The sequence below is a fragment of the Anabrus simplex genome, chromosome 6 (genome assembly GCF_040414725.1).
Source record: "Anabrus simplex isolate iqAnaSimp1 chromosome 6, ASM4041472v1, whole genome shotgun sequence".
NCBI lineage: Eukaryota > Metazoa > Arthropoda > Insecta > Orthoptera > Tettigoniidae > Anabrus > Anabrus simplex.
In genome coordinates, this window is record NC_090270.1 from 214811620 (window position 1) to 214830012 (window position 18393).

The window sequence follows — 18393 nt, forward strand, 5'->3', positions numbered from 1 at the left end:
CTTTTAAGACACCCCTCATTTCAAGAATATGGTTATAGTAATGCATATATCAAAATAAAGGCAGAATTATGTAACATTAATTTGAGTGACAGTGACAAAGTGTCTTTATTTCCTTAATTCCTCAAACTGGCATAATTATATCTTGATTTATTTCATCTTAACTTTTCTCATTTACTGGGGTGAGGGAACGTTCATTATCGATGCTTACATTGAGATTAGTTTGTTATGGTTATGTCTGGTGTATAATAATTTCATGTAGCTACTTCTAGCTGGGTGCAGCCCTTGTAACGCACACCCTCCGATTAGGGTGGGCGGCATCTGCCATGTGTAGGTAACTGCACGTTATTGTGGTGGAGGATAGTGTTATGTGTGGTATATGAGTTGCAGGGATGTTGGGAACAGCACGAATACCCAGCCCCCGAGACACTGGATTTAACCAATGAAGGTTAAAATCCCCGACCCGGCCGGGAATCGAACCCGGGACCCTCATGTGGCAATTAATATAATACCTATGTCTTCAATGGATACGACGTCTGCCTCTGTAGCGTAACAGTTCGTGTTGTTGACTGCCGTCCTCGGGGGCCCGGGTTCGATTCCCGGTACTGCCGGAAATTTAAGAATGGCAGGAGGGTTGGTACGTGGTTAAAATGGTACATGCAGCTCACCTCCATTGGGGGTGTGCCTGAGAAGAGCTGCACCACCTCGGGATGAGGACACGAGTTTACTTTAATGGATACGACTCCCAGGAAGCACAGTGCAATTGTAGCATTATGTTATTATCCCAATTCCAGTTTCAATTAATTGCAAATAAACACATCACAACAGAACTCCATGAACACAGTTTAACAGCATATTTTACCCTGTCAAAAGAAAGTACATGGAGCTATTATTACAATATCGACTGTTGACTACCATCTGGAAAGCTGTGACTGGGTGTCTCTAACCCCCTTATCCCCTCCCATCTCTCTCCCTCTGAAACAGCAGGGAAGCAGAAACAAGCTTGTCTGGGAAGGAACGGATCTGAATAAACTGAGACTGAAGAGAACAGAGCTTGTTCCTTTGTGTTTTTATATTATTTGTCTTTGTCTCTCCTTTATGTTACCCCCTCTACCCACAATAACATATCATGATATCTCAGTGTACGTTATACTGGTTGTTGATGGGCTAATTTCCCTATAACTTCAGGAAATGTATCTTCATAACCCTTTCAGTGGAGTGTTCCTTGGAAAACAAAACTGGTAGTTTTCATCTGAGGAACATGCCTCAAGGAAATAAACTTGGCAACCTGATTTTGAAACAGGCTGGCGGTTTAATGTCACACTAACACACTGAAGGTTGACATAGATGTTGAATCCTTATAGGGAATCTGAAATATTTGTCCTGAATGAGTAAATTTATAATACCAATATAAATGGTCCATCATTGGACATTATAAACCTTCCAGCTAACTCATTCCTGGTTGCCAGCGTTTCGCCCTCGTGTGCTAGGGTGGGCTCATCAGTTGGTACCTAGCACACCTACCAATACGCTGGCTAGTGCACACCGTGGAGGCCACTGCGTAGGCCAACTGGAGCCACCGGCAGTGCCAATGCACTAAGAGACTTTGTCTCATTATTAAAAATTGATGCCTGCTTGGCCATCAGATGACATAGATGTTGAATCCTTATAGGGAATCTGAAATATTTGTCCTGAATGAGTAAATTTATAATACCAATATAAATGGTCCATCATTGGACATTATAAACCTTCCAGCTAACTCATTCCTGGTTGCCAGCGTTTCGCCTCCACGGTGTGCACTAGCCAGCGTATTGGTAGGTGTGCTAGGTACCAACTGATGAGCCCACCCTAGCACACGAGGGCGAAACGCTGGCAACCAGGAATGAGTTAGCTGGAAGGTTTTTAATGTCCAATGATGGACCATTTATATTGGTATTATAAATTTACTCATTCAGGACAAATATTTCAGATTCCCTATAAGGATTCAACATCTATGTCATCTGATGGCCAAGCAGGCATCAATTTTTAATAATGAGACAAAGTCTCTTAGTGCATTGGCACTGCCGGTGGCTCCAGTTGGCCTACGCAGTGGCCTCCACGGTGTGCACTAGCCAGCGTATTGGTAGGTGTGCTAGGTACCAACTGATGAGCCCACCCTAGCACACGAGGGCGAAACGCTGGCAACCAGGAATGAGTTAGCTGGAAGGTTTATAATGTCCAATGATGGACCATTTATATTGGTATTATAAATTTACTTATTCAGGACAAATATTTCAGATTCCCTATAAGGATTCAACATCTATGTCATCTGATGGCCAAGCAGGCATCAATTTTTAATAATGAGATAAAGTCTCTTAGTGCATTGGCACTGCCGGTGGCTCCAGTTGGCCTACGCAGTGGCCTCCACGGTGTGCACTAGCCAGCGTATTGGTAGGTGTGCTAGGTACCAACTGATGAGCCCACCCTAGCACACGAGGGCGAAACGCTGGCAACCAGGAATGAGTTAGCTGGAAGGTTTATAATGTCCAATGATGGACCATTTATATTGGTATTACACTGAAGGTTTTCGACAATGCAAGGATGGGAAAGGGCTAAGATTGAGAAGGTAGTGGCCGTGGCCTTAATTAAGGTAAAGCCTCAGCATTTCCCTGGTGTGAAAATGGGAAAATACAGAAAACTATCTTCAGGGCTGCCGATGGTGGGATTTGATGGTGATGCTTGTTGTTTAAAGGGGCCTTATATCGAGGTCATCAGCCCTGCAGTGGGATTTGAACCCACCATTTCCCAAATGCAAGTTCACAGCTATACGATCCTAACCGCACGGCCAACTCACTCAGTCTTTTGAAACAGGCTATGTGAAGCTGACCATATGGAAAGAACATTTCTCTAAGTTCCAGACCACTTGTAGAGACATTACAACTTGTTTATATATATACTAGTTGATGTACCCGTGCTTCGCTACGGGATTCTCAGAAAGACTGACTTTGTGGTTTTCCTAACCTGAAATCAACATAGGTCATTACAAAAACGTAAGTATGAATGTAGCGATTAAAGGCAATGCTATCATATAAAATACTCGATCAAATGGAAAGCCGCACGTTTTATCACTTTTAACGAACAGTGCTGCGGTTAGATTGCGGTGCCAATCTAATAGTCCAAAGTTCCAGAGCTGGGATGACCAGGCCGCAGATTGCCATGAACACTCATCTGCCATTATTCCGCTAAATATTCACATTGTTCATTCCAATCAGTGCCTCAGAGTAGGGATTGAATAGCCCGAATGCTATGATGATCCAGTGTGTTACGTACCAGTAGTATCAGAAAATTTATAAACCAGGGGAATGGCATGCTAAAGAAGAAAGTTATCTAACTCCCCAGCTACTTCCCTTCAATATTCAGACAGGCTGTTACACACTGTACGACTGGGCGAGTTGACCGTGTGGTTAGCGGTGCGCAGCTGTGAGCTTGCATCCGAGAGATAATGGATTCGAACCCCATTGTTGGCAGCGCTGAAGATGGTATTCCGTGGTTTCCCACTTTCACACCAGTCAAATGCTGGGCCTGTACCTTAATTAAGGCCTAAGGCACTCCTAGCCCTTTCCTATCCCACTGTCGCCATAAAACCTATCTATGTCGGTGCAACGTAAATCAAATAAAAAATACTCTGTACACAGCAGTAATCCTATCTACCGGAGATGAGGGGCAACAGAAGACACAAAGCACATCACGACAAACAATGGTCAATGTAATGTTATTGTTGATCAATGTTATGAGCTTTCTATATTGTAGGCCTTCACATTTAGTTTTCTTTCGACTCTGTGATTTGTAAAATATTTTATACCATAAACTGTAGTTTTTTATTCACCGACTTTACATACCGATTTTCATTAAATACTGTTTACCCATTTTCTCGTTACTCGGCGCTGATATGTACTTAGTAACAAAAATCCAAATTCATGAATATCTTTGTGATCATAGCCAGTACGGTAACAATGTATAAGACATGAATAATAGGAAATTTAATACTATATAACCTTAGTTATGTAGCATGCATCGATTACACCTCTAATAAGAAATATTTGAGAATTACATTTTAGGCCTTCCCCTAAACTACCATTTTTCTCAACGTGAATACAATTATTGATAGCCTAGATTGTAGCAACTTATTCCCCAACTTTGCATACCCATTTTCTTTAAAATACGACCACTAATAACATAAATAGTTGAGAATTCAATTTTAGGCCTTCCCCTAAACTACCATTTCACTCAGCGTGAGTAAAATGATTTATAGCCTAGATTGTAGAGGCTCATCCCCCGACTTCACATACTGATTTTCATCAAATTCTCTTCAACCGTTTTCTCGTGATGCGTGTACATACAGACAGACAGACAGACAGACAGACAGACAGACAGACAGACAGACAGACAGACAGACAGAAATTACGGAAAAGTAAAAAGTGCATTTTCATGTTACTATGGACATGACCGATACAGAAATACCATTATTTTCAAATTCTGAGCAATGTACAGACAAAACTCTTATTTCATATATATAGATATAAGATATATATAGATATAATTATAATTTAGTCTAACACTTCAAATTTTTGCCTCATACTTTGTTTTGTCTGCCTGTTTGTGTCGACATCATGGGTAAATTGCAATAGTACATATAATCATACCCCTGCAACATATTTATTAAAATGGGTTATATTTATTATTATGTTTATTTGTGTATTAATTTAGTTGTAATAGTGAGTAGAAGCTATAAGATCTCCATTTTTGGATCCTGTACAGTACATAATTTATTTTGCACAACGGTTGGGAAATACAGAGCTATTTACAGAGCTCGTGATATGACTGGAAACTTTATGAGTCATGTCTCAGTCACAACTCAGCCAAAAGGATGGTGTCAGTATGGAAGCTATTGGCCTGAAAATTCTATTTCAAGGTGTGGCCTTGCAGGTTGACTATGTTAGAGATTAAGCACAGTGAATCTCTCTCTCTTGATTGGTCAGCCACAGTCCAAGTGAGGTATATCATGACAAGTTGAAGGTGGAGGCATGTATAAAGTATGGATGGACCTTGTCAAGTGTTCTATTTCCATTAGTGATTAACAGTCACTAGTCTGCGAACATCATCATTGTTCTATCATTGATATATGGTAGCCTAGTGCTATCTACATTCCACTGCATATCTCGTTGTACGAGATCATGTGTATTCCTTAAGAGCTTTCTAGGGCAGACCTATGTAGGCAGACAATTATGTTACCTATAAATATAAATAACTACACGGTCAAGGGGAAAAGTGCTTGCTCATGCACAGATTATAGTTATATCAGAATATACTATGTTACTGGTATTTTAAAATTAATGTGGAGAAGTTACTGAAGGATCCAGGTGCAGTTCCCACCCATTTAATTGTTTTCAGAGGTAAGGCCCTTACCAGCTGTACCAGTGCACAGCCTCATGTACATGCCCTGGGGGAGAAGAGGAAATTATCCTGCTCTATCTAAATTCATGGGATCCATTTTTGTGAAATCTGGCTTCCAAATTATGAACAGTTCAGTTTTATTTTATTTATTTCTTCTTCTTTTTGTTTTGGCCATCTGAGGACCATGTTAACTCGTATCAGCTTTGTTTCTTCTGGTCTTTCTCCTTGTCCAATACTCTTTCATTCTCATATTTTGCGACCTTCTTCGCTCTTCTGTCCATGATGATTTTGTTCTGGGCGTAGTTCTGTCCTAAAAACCTGTGCAAGCCTGAATTTTGCTTGAGAAGGACATTTATGTGGTGACTGTGAGTGGTACAAATGACATTGCTGCAAATGAAGGTGAGGAACTAATTACAACCCTCAGAGGTAAGATTTCCAAACCACCTGACTCAAAAGTAATTGTAGTTAAGGTGCCCACCAGGTATGACCTTATAGAGGACTCGTGTGTGAACAAAGCTGTACATGATGTAAATATAAAAATCAAGAGATTATGTAAGAGTTTTAGAAATGTCTATGTAGTAGATACTTTAGGTCTTGGCAGGCAAATGTTCACTAGACATGGGTTACATCTGAATGGTAATGGAAAAGCAACCCTCTGTAGACAAAATGCTACAATTATCAATAGAGATTTGCAAACTAATATGCGCTTAAGAAAACCCATACCACTAAATTGGCATATACAGGGAAACTTGCTGGAAAACCCAGATCCTTAAATCAAGATCTATGTACTGTACCCAGATGAGATAGGCCCTAGCTTTCATGATTTGATTTCTATACGATAAATGCAAATATATAGGAATATTAAATTGAATACAGTGTCTGTTTTGTGTGGACAGAAGGATTTCAACATAGCTAGACAGATCGCGACTGTCCGTCGCCACAGTTAAGCTTGTCATTATGGGGAGAATGTTTCCTGGCCAGAAGCTAAGAGGATTAAATCTAGAGCTCACAACAACAGAAGTAATGACTACAAGGAAGTGAAAGAGTATGTATTTCGGAACAAGGGCGAGCAGGTGCAGCACCAATACCGAGAATATGACGTACCAGTTTTTCCACCACCTCGAGGAATTTTGTGTTGTCAGGTTGCAACGAAGAGATTTTAAACTAACCGATGCGGTGTTGACCAATGGAAAAATTTATCATAGGCCCGCAGATAAACCAACATAAGAAAAACTCAGAGTGAACTCCAGTTAGCTTCTCCGATAACTATATTAAATTATTCCAACCACATAATTGAATAGAGGGGATTTTTGTGATATTCCCATGTTGATTAATTGTAATCGTAATAAATTAAAGTAATGAATTCGTGGAAATGACCCACGCTATCTCGCCATTGGTCAAGATGAGCACGCCATCAGGGACGCCGGGTTAGCGCGCGAAAGGCGAAGGACAGGAATTAAGTGATATTTCCATGATCACCGAACGATATGAGTTCAGAATACGACACATGAATGTGTATCGCCAATTTATTAAGTAGGATAAAGCAAGGGATCAAAATCCACCTGCATATGCCAATTTAGGATAATCAAACCCCCTCCCTAGGAGATGACCACGGATGACCCCGGCGGGAAACCATGTCGTCCATTAACAACCAGTAGTGGGACCTCACATCAACCAGTTCTTACCAGTCACCAGTTGTTATCAGTCACCAGTCGTGTCAGTCGTATGAAGTAGTTGAGACTCCGACACGTTGACTCTGTAAGTCAGTACCTCGGGACGCATTCGAAGTCAGTTAGAGCTGAAAGTGCGTGAGTTGTTATGAGAATGAAGACGAACAGTGAGATTATCCATAGTACCGAGTGTAAATAATCAGTACAACTGTATGTTGAATTTAATAAATGTCATGTGATTAAATAATAAATAACTAACGGAACGCCGATAGTACCTTTGGAAGGCAGTGTGCGGAGCCTGAAGTAAATAGCTCAAGATAGACGGTGAATAACTATCCGAGCAGGGAACTATAGGAGCTAGGCGATTATCAAGACGGCTTAGAAATAAACCAGGAAGTGCCGGTTGAAGACGCGATGCGCGCCGGTTCAAATGAAACGACACCTCGTCGCAATGTGTCACGACGTGTGTTTCGGCCTTATATGAAGAATATATTGTGCGAGTGTCAGGGGTCTAGACGCACCTGTAAGTGTTTTTTTATTAGTATTCTTGTATAAAATAGTGTAAATTATTTAATAAGGTGTTAATCATGGGTAATCGCACAGAAGTGTTTTGCTGTGTTAATTTTATATTGTGTGACATGATGGACGAGTAAATCACCATGGGGCCGTGAGGCTTCTCTTCCGCTACGAGACAATGGAATTCTACATAGGAATGAGTACACAAATTTAATATTTGGGGATGTTATCGCGACTAAACGGGGTTCAATGTAGATTAATTATGGTTACTTAACATGGTCCGCCTCCCGAGTCCATGATTTTATTTTTTTGTTAGACGGACGAACTAATTTATATTAACGTAATAATGGGTTAGATTAATTAATTTGAGTATTTGTTTGTTGTATATAATGTAAATATGGGATATATTTCTTTCAATTAATGCATGCTGTTTGTAATACTTTGACTTAAGTTCATTTCAAGTGTTAAATTCCTTTTTGTGCTAACCCATTTACTTGATTTCAATCACTGCGGTGTTTATTTGTATTTTAGTTAGGAATATTTTCTACCAGACAGCCAGATTATGAAAGTGCCAGAGTATGTAAAATTTGTGTTGCGTACGGAAGGTCATAAAAAAAAAAAAAAAAAAAAAAAAAAAAATAATAATAATAATAATGTTCTATCTGCTGTGGGCGTTCGTAAGTTCTATATAATAATAATAATAATAATAATAATAATAATGCTCGGCGTGTTTGCGAGAAAGAAATAATAATAATGTTTGTGAGTTGGCAAAGGAAAGTAAATTAATAATAATAATAATAATAATAATAATAATATTTTGTGCGTTTGCAAGTTAAAGTATAATAATAATAATGACAGTGCTTCGTGAGTTAGCCAGTGCAAATATAATAATCAATGTGGAGATGACATGTAGCGTTAAAGACTTTAATTCGCGTAGTCAGTTTGATTTTACGTAAATTGTTGATTTCACGTTTGGACTTTATTTTAACCATTAAAATTTGTTTAAAAGCAATAGAGGCACATGAATTAGAATGGTCACGATATGTTAAAAGCCCAGAGTGGTTTGAGCCCATATTTAGAGTTGGAAGTCATGAGGGACGAATATCCGGCGTGAAATAAATTGAGCCGTATTGTTTGTAATGATGAAATAGATGAATCTCAAGGCCTAAGATGATATAAAATGCATATTCCGGTGTTATTAGTGGCAGAATCCACGCACCGAGGATTAATTTATGAATTAAATGTTTGAAGAGTTCCGATAAAAGGAAATGGGCTTCAAATTGGAAGGAATAGTTTAGCAATCGCCGGCATTGGAGGTATTTGCCCAGCCGCGATGTGCCATAGGTTGTGAGATGTGTCTTGGGAGGACGTGTGTCCCCATATAAAATTAACAGCAGTACGAAACTGAAGGTACGGTCCCGAATACCGTGTTGTCCCGACCGATATAAAGCAGATCTTAGTGGTTCATAACGGGACTTAACATATGTGACTAAATTCTAAAGAGTGGAAATTAAAATATCATCTTTCCATTTTTAATAATAATAATAATAATAATAATAATAATAATAATAATAATAATCATACACCAAGTGAATCTTGTCTTAAATCAATTGCTTAGTGCCAAAGTAGACTGAAATTGTAAAGGTTTATGCATTTAACCATAAATATCGCTAACGGTAGTGTAAACGTGAAATAATAATAATAATAATAATAATAATAATAATAATAATGAAAACTTGAAGAAGCAGAAGATGAAGAACTTGCAATAGTATTTTGAGAATAATAATTATGATGAAAGGAAATTAAGATATCTAATGGGCGATGATTCATTGTTACGAATATAATAATAATAATAATAATAATAATAATAATAATAATAATAATAATAATAATTAGGAAGGTGATCATTAAATTGTGCGGATAAATTACGAGGAAGAACGACCCTTCGTTTGAAACGTCGGCAAGGGTTGGCATATAATCATCCCGGATGACAAATGATAATAATCAAATATAGGATTATAATTGAAATTAATGATATTAATAAATTAATTGATGGCAATCAAAGAATATAATTATGATCAGATAAAGAATAATTATATTATTTAATAATCATAGGAGGATATGATAGGGACGGTCATCCTGTGTCGAACTGCTCAGAACCAGATGTTGGGTTTTCACGGAGAGATTGTTAGCGGTAGATATGTAAATAACCCACCGACGGCACATGTCTTCATTGTCAGAGCATAGTAATGAACCTTTCCGTACGTCTTGTCGTATTGACAAGTGTAAATATTGAAATAGGCTTTGAGTTAATGAACTCTACCTGGCGTGTTTGTGAATCTGGAAATAATAGGCTAGAGTTTGTCCGTACTATAAATTCCCGTTTTTTCGAGGTGATAACATTTCCACGGTGGGTATCCGGCTCACCAGAATGTACATACCGGAAGTGTCTCATGTCCAAACGGAACGAGGAGATGACAGTAAAAGGTTACAGTCATGCCTTCGTCTCCGAAAGAAGATCTCCAGCGGTGAAACGTCCACTCATACGGATGTGAATTCGATCCCCAGTAACCAATTGGGGCGAATTCACCAGATGTTTTACACTACCAGAGTAGTGAGGTAAATCCAAGTAGTATGTCATTTATTTTTCAGGATGGAAGTGTCCCAATGTAATAATTGTCATCATGTGTAGTTTGCAAAATAAGTGAATAAATTGCTCCTCATTGCAATTTCAATAGGAAACAGTTTCCATATATTTTTATTGTAGTTAGTCCAGTATGCCCATGGAATTTAAGTTGTCACTTCCCAGTCCTATTGTGGAGTCAAAAATTTGTATCCATGAATGAGTCGTCCCCCGTAACCTTAATTTGCATGCCCCGTTCATCCCTGTGTTCATTTGATGCGCCGATATATAATTTGATTTTCTTTATATTAATTTTTTTTTATCGTTTTCGAACTGATCACCCCTGAGATAAATGCTAGTCTGGGACTCAGGAAGTGAGCGGCTGCAGTACAAAGATCTGGGTTCCAGGGACATTCTCAACTCATGAGTCAAATGTTACCCAATTGCAACAGTCAAGTTTTAGGGAGGAAGGGGGTCTGTAAACTGTCAGAGTGTAGTAAATAAACAATTAAATTTTGGTACACTCATGGAATCTTATGAGACTGATGTGGTGATAGGAGTGGAATCGTAGTTGAGAGAAGGGGTGGATAATAGAGAAGTATTTCCAGAAGGGTATACAGTCTATCGTAGAGACCGAGGAGATAAAAAGGCAGGGGGGGTGTGTGTGTGTGTGTGTTTATTCTGGTGAAGGAAACTTATTGTTCGCATGAATGGTTTACCGATGAAAGGGATGAAATATTAGGGATAAAATTAGTTTGTGATAATATGAAGGAGGTGGGAATTGTAGGAACATATAGGTCTGGAAGAGAGGAAAGAGACATGGAAATATTTGAGAAAATAATAGATTATACTCATTAAAAACAACAATAATAATATGGTAATAATAATTGGGGGAGATCTAAACTTGCCTGAAGTTGAATGGAATGGGGCTGCAAGTGCAGCCCATGAAGAGAAACTGGAAAACAATTTAATTTGGGAGGGAGGATTTACCCAAGTAGTACAAGAACCGACTCATCTCAATAACTTGCTAGATGTATTTTTGGTTAAACCATGGAAAATTGTTGATAAAACTGAGGTAATTGAAGGAAGAGGTGACCATAAGGCTGTAATAATGGATGTAGGACTCGTACCAAAAATGCTTAATAAGAGGGTCACACAAGACAAGAAATTATACAGAAAAACTAAAGTTGATGAATTTGGGACTTACCTTAAATCACAATTCAGTTGTTGGATAAGTAAAGGGAGTAATGTGCATACACTTTGGGCTAAATTTAAAGGAATCATTTGGGAAGGAGAGAAGAGATTTTTACCTGTTAAGAAGGGTAAAATGACCTCAGACCCTGTTTATTATACAAGGGAAATAAGGAAATTAAAAAGAAAATGTAGAATAGTAAACAGGAAAATCAAAGAGGGTAGGGAGAATAGAGAAACTAGAAAACAGCTAATGAGGGAACTGAATAGAGTGAAAAAGGAAGCAAAAGAAAAATATATGAATGGCATACTTCAAGAGGGTAATGACCACAAAGGGAAATGGAAAAAGCTGTATTCATATATTAGGAATCAAAAAGGAATCCAAATTCCTACCATGGTGGGAGAAGGGGGTGAACACTATTTAACAGATACTGAGAAAGTAAATCTATTTAGTAGGGAATTCAAGAGATTCAGTAGAAGATTGTCAGGAGATGGAAACAGTAACAGAAGATAGAGAGGGAGAGACACTTAGGGAAACAAGAAGCTTCTCATTCACAAATGAAGATATTTTCAGAGAAATCCAACTGCTTCAGCAAGGAAAAGCAGAAGGAAGTGATCCAATTACTGGGGAGGTATTAAAGACAATGGGGTGGTACATAGTGCCTTATTTAAAATTTCTCTTTGACTATGTCATAAATAATAGTGTAAAACCAAAAGAATGGAAGGAATCTATAATAATACCAATTTATAAAGGAAAGGGTGATAAAAGGAAACCAGAGAACTACAGACCAATCAGCCTGACCAGTACAGTTTGTAAAATACTGGAGAGTTTAATAGCAAAGTACATCAGAGGGATATGTGATGATAAAAATTGGTTCATGAGGGGCCAGTATGGATTTCGAAAGAAATTTTCTTGTGAGGCACAACTGGTGGGATTACAGCAGGACATATCAGATCAGTTGGATTCAGGAGGCCAGTTAGATTGCATAGCCGTAGATCTTTCCAAAGCCTTTGATAGAGTGGAACATGGAATATTATTAAAGAAATTGGAGGGAATAGGATTGGACGTAAGGGTTATACATTGGATAAGAACATTTCTAAATTCAAGGGTTTAGAAAGTCAAAGTAGGAAATAATATATCACAGGAAGAGAAAGTTTGGAAGGGAATTGAACAAGGTAGTATAATCGGTCCGTTACTTTTCTTAATATACACAAATGATTTAGGGAACAATATAACATCAAAAATAAGATTGTATGCAGATGATATTATTGTTTACAGGGAAATAAATAACATTGAGGATTGTTCAGAATTACCAAGGGACCTTCAGAGTATCCAACAATGGGTTGAAGAAAATAATATGAAGGTTAATGGAGGCAAATCAACTGTTACAACATTTACAAACAGGAGCTTTAAAACTGAATTTGAATATACTTTGGATGAGGTAGTTATCACAAAAGATGGCAAGTGCAAATACTTAGGTGTGAGATTTGAAAGTAATTTGCACTGGAAGAGTAGCTGCCTCTGTGGATCAGCGGTAGATTGTCCGCCTCCGGATCCCAAGATAGCGGGTTCAAACCCGGCAGAGGTAGTCGGACTTTTGAAGGGCGGAAAAAAGTCCATTCGACACTCCATGTCGTACAATGTCGGCATGTAAAAGACCTCTGGTGACACATTTGGTGTTTACCTGACAAAATTCATTAAAAATCTCAGCCATAGACGCCCAAGAGAGTTTCGGTTTACTCGGTCTGCCATCTAGTGGGGGCCTAGAGTAAAATGGAACGTCGAAATTGACGAGCAGACAGCCAGATGGCGTCAAATTGAAATGTCTCACACGGTAGCTGAGGCCATACAATTAAAAAAAAAAAAAAAACTGGAAGGGTCATGTTGATGACATTGTTGGGAAAGCATACAGATCGTTACATGTCATAATGAGGCTACTTAAAGGATGCAACAAAGAATTAAAAGAAAAAAGTTACTTAAGTATGGTTTGTCCATTATTGGAATATGCAAACAGTGTTTGGGATCCTCACCAAGAATACCTAATAAAAGAAATAGATAGTGTGCAGAGGAAAGCAGCAAGATTTGTAACAGGGGATTTCAGGAGAAACAGTAGTGTATCAGAAATGTTAGAGGAACTTGGGTGGGAAACTTTAAGTAAGAGAAGGGAGAAAACTAGACTTATAGGATTATATAGAGCCTATACAGGAGAAGAAGCATGTGGAGAAATCAGTTGGAAAATAATTATATCGGCAGAACTGACCACAAGTATAAAATTAGAAGGAATTTTAGCAGAAGCAATTGGGGTAAATTTTCATTCATTGGGAAGGGTGTGAAGGAGTGGAACAATTTACCAGGGGTAGTGTTTGATCCTTTTCCAAAATCTGTACAGATATTCAAGAAGAGAACAAATAGCAACACGGAAAATAAATGAAAAGTTAGAGGGCATTCGACCAGTGCAGGCTACTGTAAATAAAAAATGTGTGTGAAAAAATTAATTCCATCCCCTGGCCCACGGAGTTTGGACAGCCAAAGTAGGGGACTGCCTGTAGGGGTGAAGTACAGTGGGGACTTCGAGGGTCCTGGGACCGCTACGGTAGCTGTGAAGGCCCTTCAGGAACTCTGAAAAGTGGTGGCAAAAGGGGCTCTGGTTAAGACGCAGCAGGTCGTTATGCTACTTAGGATCCAAAATGGGTAAAAATAAAATTTAAAAAAGTAAATAAATGCAATGTAAATTTTAATCTTATACCAGTTGCATAGTATTATTTGAAGTAATTCCACATACTGTATATGAGTTGACTATGTTTGTAAGTATAGGAGATATTATAAGTAGAATTTCGTAAACAATATAAATTGATTAAGAATGATCTGTTTGTTTAACAGAAAAAATTGTTAGTGTAAATTGTATATTATAGTATTCTAGAAAAATTTTCTTCTTCTCTTGTTAATTTAAAATTTAGTGCTTGACAATAATGTATTTTAGTGTACCATTTGCCACCGAGGTAGACACCTCATTTGCAAACAAAGAGATTTTGATTTAATTTTTTATTTAAAAAATCACTCTGCTGCATATCTCTGGTTCCTGTATTCCCATTTATTCTAGATCTCATTGTACTTCTTGGACCCAACATACTTTGGTTCTCTTATTCACAAGAAACTGTATTTTTGCAGTGTTAACCTTATTCATTTATTCCTTTCAAGTTCAAGGCAAAGTTGAATCAGTAAAACTACAATTGACACCCCATGTGTGGTGAGTATACATTATAGTAAATTTACAAATGATGCTCTAGCATGGGACGAGTATCATAATAATATTACAAATGGCAACCCATGTGGGCTTGAATGATTGGTACATCTGTTAGGCTTATAAGTGTAAGTGCACTTGTCAGGAGTGGGTGGAATTCCAAAATATTATGTACATAAGGAGATTTGTATGTGTGTTATACATTTTAGAGTATGAAGAAATGTTTTAGCAAGCAAAATATCAAATTAAGAAATAGAGATATTGTTGAAGTTGTTGTCACAGTGAATCAGGATAAGGTCAAAAGATTTCCACCATATTGAGTCTATATAATTTGAGTAAGAGTAGCAAAATGGGTAATAATGATCAAGTCCTATCAGCACCAACAGATGAGGATTTTGGAGGAGAGCTGAATCCTCAAACAATCTTGGCATGTAGCGGTTGATAAGGAAACAGATCAAGGGTGGACTTACTAGTATGCTTTAACTGCTTTGAGGATTCTGGAAGTGAGTCGAATCCTCAAACAGTAATACCAATATAGTTGGTCCATTACTGGACATAAAAAAATTTCCAGCTAACTCATTCCCACCCACCAAGACGCATGGCTAGTGCATACCGTGGAGGCCACTGCGTAGGTTATTTGGAGCCACCGGCAGTGCCAATGCACTATGAGAGACTTTGTCTCATTTTCAAAAATTGATTGATGTCTGCCTGGCCATCAGATGATTTCAGGTTCCCTCTGAGAATCAACATCTTTATCCTCAAACAGTCTCGGCATGTAGAGGTTGATAAGGAAACAGATCAAGGGTGGACTTAATAGTATGCTTAACTGCTTATTAATCAGAATGGAGCGATGAGTAAGGAACTGAACAACAAAATAAATAACCAGAGTAAGGAACTGATTTCAGTTAACAATCAAATCAATAAAATTGGAAAGTGGGGTGTATGGAACAAAGACTTTAAGATCAAATGTACAAATATTATAATGGTAATGCATGATATAGACATGAAAGAGGTGTTTTGTGATCAGGAGGACCCTGAAGCTATCCTGATTATGCCTGTGATTGAAGTTGAGGTTATGAGAGATTATGAGAGTGAGAAGTGATGTGTTAACCCTCAACTGGTATCATCTATGTTTGTAACGTAACTGGTATCATACGTCTGTCAGACTCCAGATATTTACTTTTAAATTAAACAATATGTTCTTAATTTTTTGTTATTTATTCAACTTAATTCCTTTAAATATATATTTTCAAACATGTCAGTGCAAAAGGTAGAAGAAAAAAATTACAAATCCAGAAAAAAATAATTAAATATTAGAATGATGTTCCAAAAATGTAGACGCCTCTGCTTTTCTTAAAAATTTAGACAATATGATTATTATGATCATTTCACTGATATGTCAGTGTTATGCAAAGACCATACAAACAAATAAAACATTAAATTACTGGAAAACTGAAAACACAAATTTCAATTTTAAGGTTCAAAGTCACTGTTTGTTAGAAAGCACAATTTTCCTTATCACAGGATGTTTACCTTATTTTTTACATGTATACAACTACAACTCAAAACATTTCGTGTCCAGATATAGCTATGATTTTCAAAATATATAGAAAAACATGTTAGACTTCAAAAATATTTCACACACCCATATAATATGTTCATTAATTTATCCGCAAAGCACTCTCAGCAGATTATTTGGCGCACTCCAAGCAGATCGGTTTTCCACACTTCTGGCACGGATACTTCGTTCTACTTTTCAGTTTAGGATTGCAAAAGTAGCACGTTTTACGAACCTCGAAGAATTCAGACAGTTCATGCAGAATGTCAGTTCAAAGTTCGGTTCATTAGGTCGTAAAACTCGCCGAGATGGTCCTGATTGTGGCTCCATTATTATTTATAGGAATTAAACGCACTGTAAGTAACAACAGTGTTATACTAACTCACAATAAACACTCAATACTGAATAAAATCATTCGCGAACCATAGTCACGGAACTGGTATCATACGTCTGTCAGACAGCGTGGTAAGTTTACTACGCACTTACTCAAGTTCCAACAAAGCAAGCGGTACATCACCTTCCCTGCAGGGAAACAACACTCCAACTGAGAGGTACACAAGGGAAGAAAGCAGTAGGCTGAGAAAAGGGGAGGGGATGGCCTTGGAAAATTTTTCAGCCGTCTCACAGACGTATGATACCAGTTGAGGGTTAACCTTAAGTCTTAAGACAATGCTAAGAGGAAAGGACATACAGTATTATTGAAGAGATTCCTGTCTATACCATTTATTTCAATTAAGATAGGTAGTGAGATTGCTTTTCATGTGTGTTTGTTAGAGCCTAATTTAGTATATCCTGTCATTTTTATTAAGATAGTGCAACAATTCAATTCTTTTGGGATAGTTCTCATGATGTCATGAAGTTAGAGTATAAGATTGATGAGGGAATTTTTGTTCACGAGTTAAATCATATCCAGGTTGCTTCTGATGTTGAAGTTAATGTAGGTTGTGATAGTGAGTCACATATAGATCTGTCAGAAGTCTGTAGAGTCTAGTCAGAGGGATCAGTTCCTTAACACTGTGGACAGAATTAATTTAGAGGAGGAGCAGAAGGATTGTTTGTTTATGTTATTAGTAGATCACAGAGATGTTTTAAGTGGTAAGCCTGGTAAAACTCACCTTTATGGACATAAGTTCAACATACTGATTGCTTGAGTTTTGTGGGATCACGGTATCCTATCACGTGGGTTCAAGCCAGAGCAGTTATAGCTAAAGGGAAGGTATATGATGTGTTTGAGGTGGGTGAGGAAGTCCTTATCAGAGTGCTGCATTTGTCGAGTTGTGATCAGAAGACGATGCATAAATTTCTTCAGTTATATCAGGGTCCATATACCATTGTCAATAGAACTGGCAAATGTGGTTATCAGCTTTCAAATTATGATGATAAGATCCCTAGGACTTGTAGTTTCTGTAATCTTTGCAGATATAAGAATAAGATCTGCACCTTGGATGTAAATATTATCCATTTGTGAAGTATTATTTTTAAGATGTGAGAAAGGACTGTATTCAAGTATTTCTGAAACAATCCAAGTAGTTGTTTGTATTAGTTAATGTTTTTATTACAGTATTACTGTTTGGATGCATTTTGTTTCACGTATGTTAATACAATGAAGTAGATGTAACGTACAGTACATACCTTTATCACATAGTATTTTAAATGTTAATTTATGTCATGTTAGGGTTATGTCTTTATGGTGTTGGATCATAATATGTAATATCATCGATACAACAAAGGAGTGTTATGTGATAGTACATTTATCACATTTCAGCACGGTATTTATTTCAACACATGTATTTATCATTATGTTTATTTATGTATTAATTTAGTTATATGGTGAACTGTAGAAGCTGAAAGGTCTCCATACTAGATCCTGTAAGTAATTTATTTTGTACAGTAGATGGGAAATACAGAGCAATTTACAGAGATGGTAATGGCATTGGAAATTTTATGAGTTACGTCTGTGTCAACACCTCAGCCAGAAGGATGATCTCAGTATGGTAGCTACGGACCCAAAAATTCTATTTCAAGGTGCAGCTTCATGGGAGAATTATGTTGGAGATTAAGCACGGTAAATCTCTCAATCATCAATGATCTGTCGCCCAGGTGGCAGATTCCCTATCAAGTGTTTACCAAGTCTTTTCTTAATGTTTTCAAAGAAATTGGAAA

General features: G+C 37.6%; 1 protein-coding gene across 1 annotated transcript in view; it reads right to left on the reverse strand.

The window, feature by feature from the left end:
• LOC136875667 (valacyclovir hydrolase) overlaps nucleotides 1-18393 on the reverse strand; it is a 115439-nt gene that overhangs the window by 72031 nt on the left and 25015 nt on the right. The gene's annotated exons all lie outside the window — the stretch shown is intronic.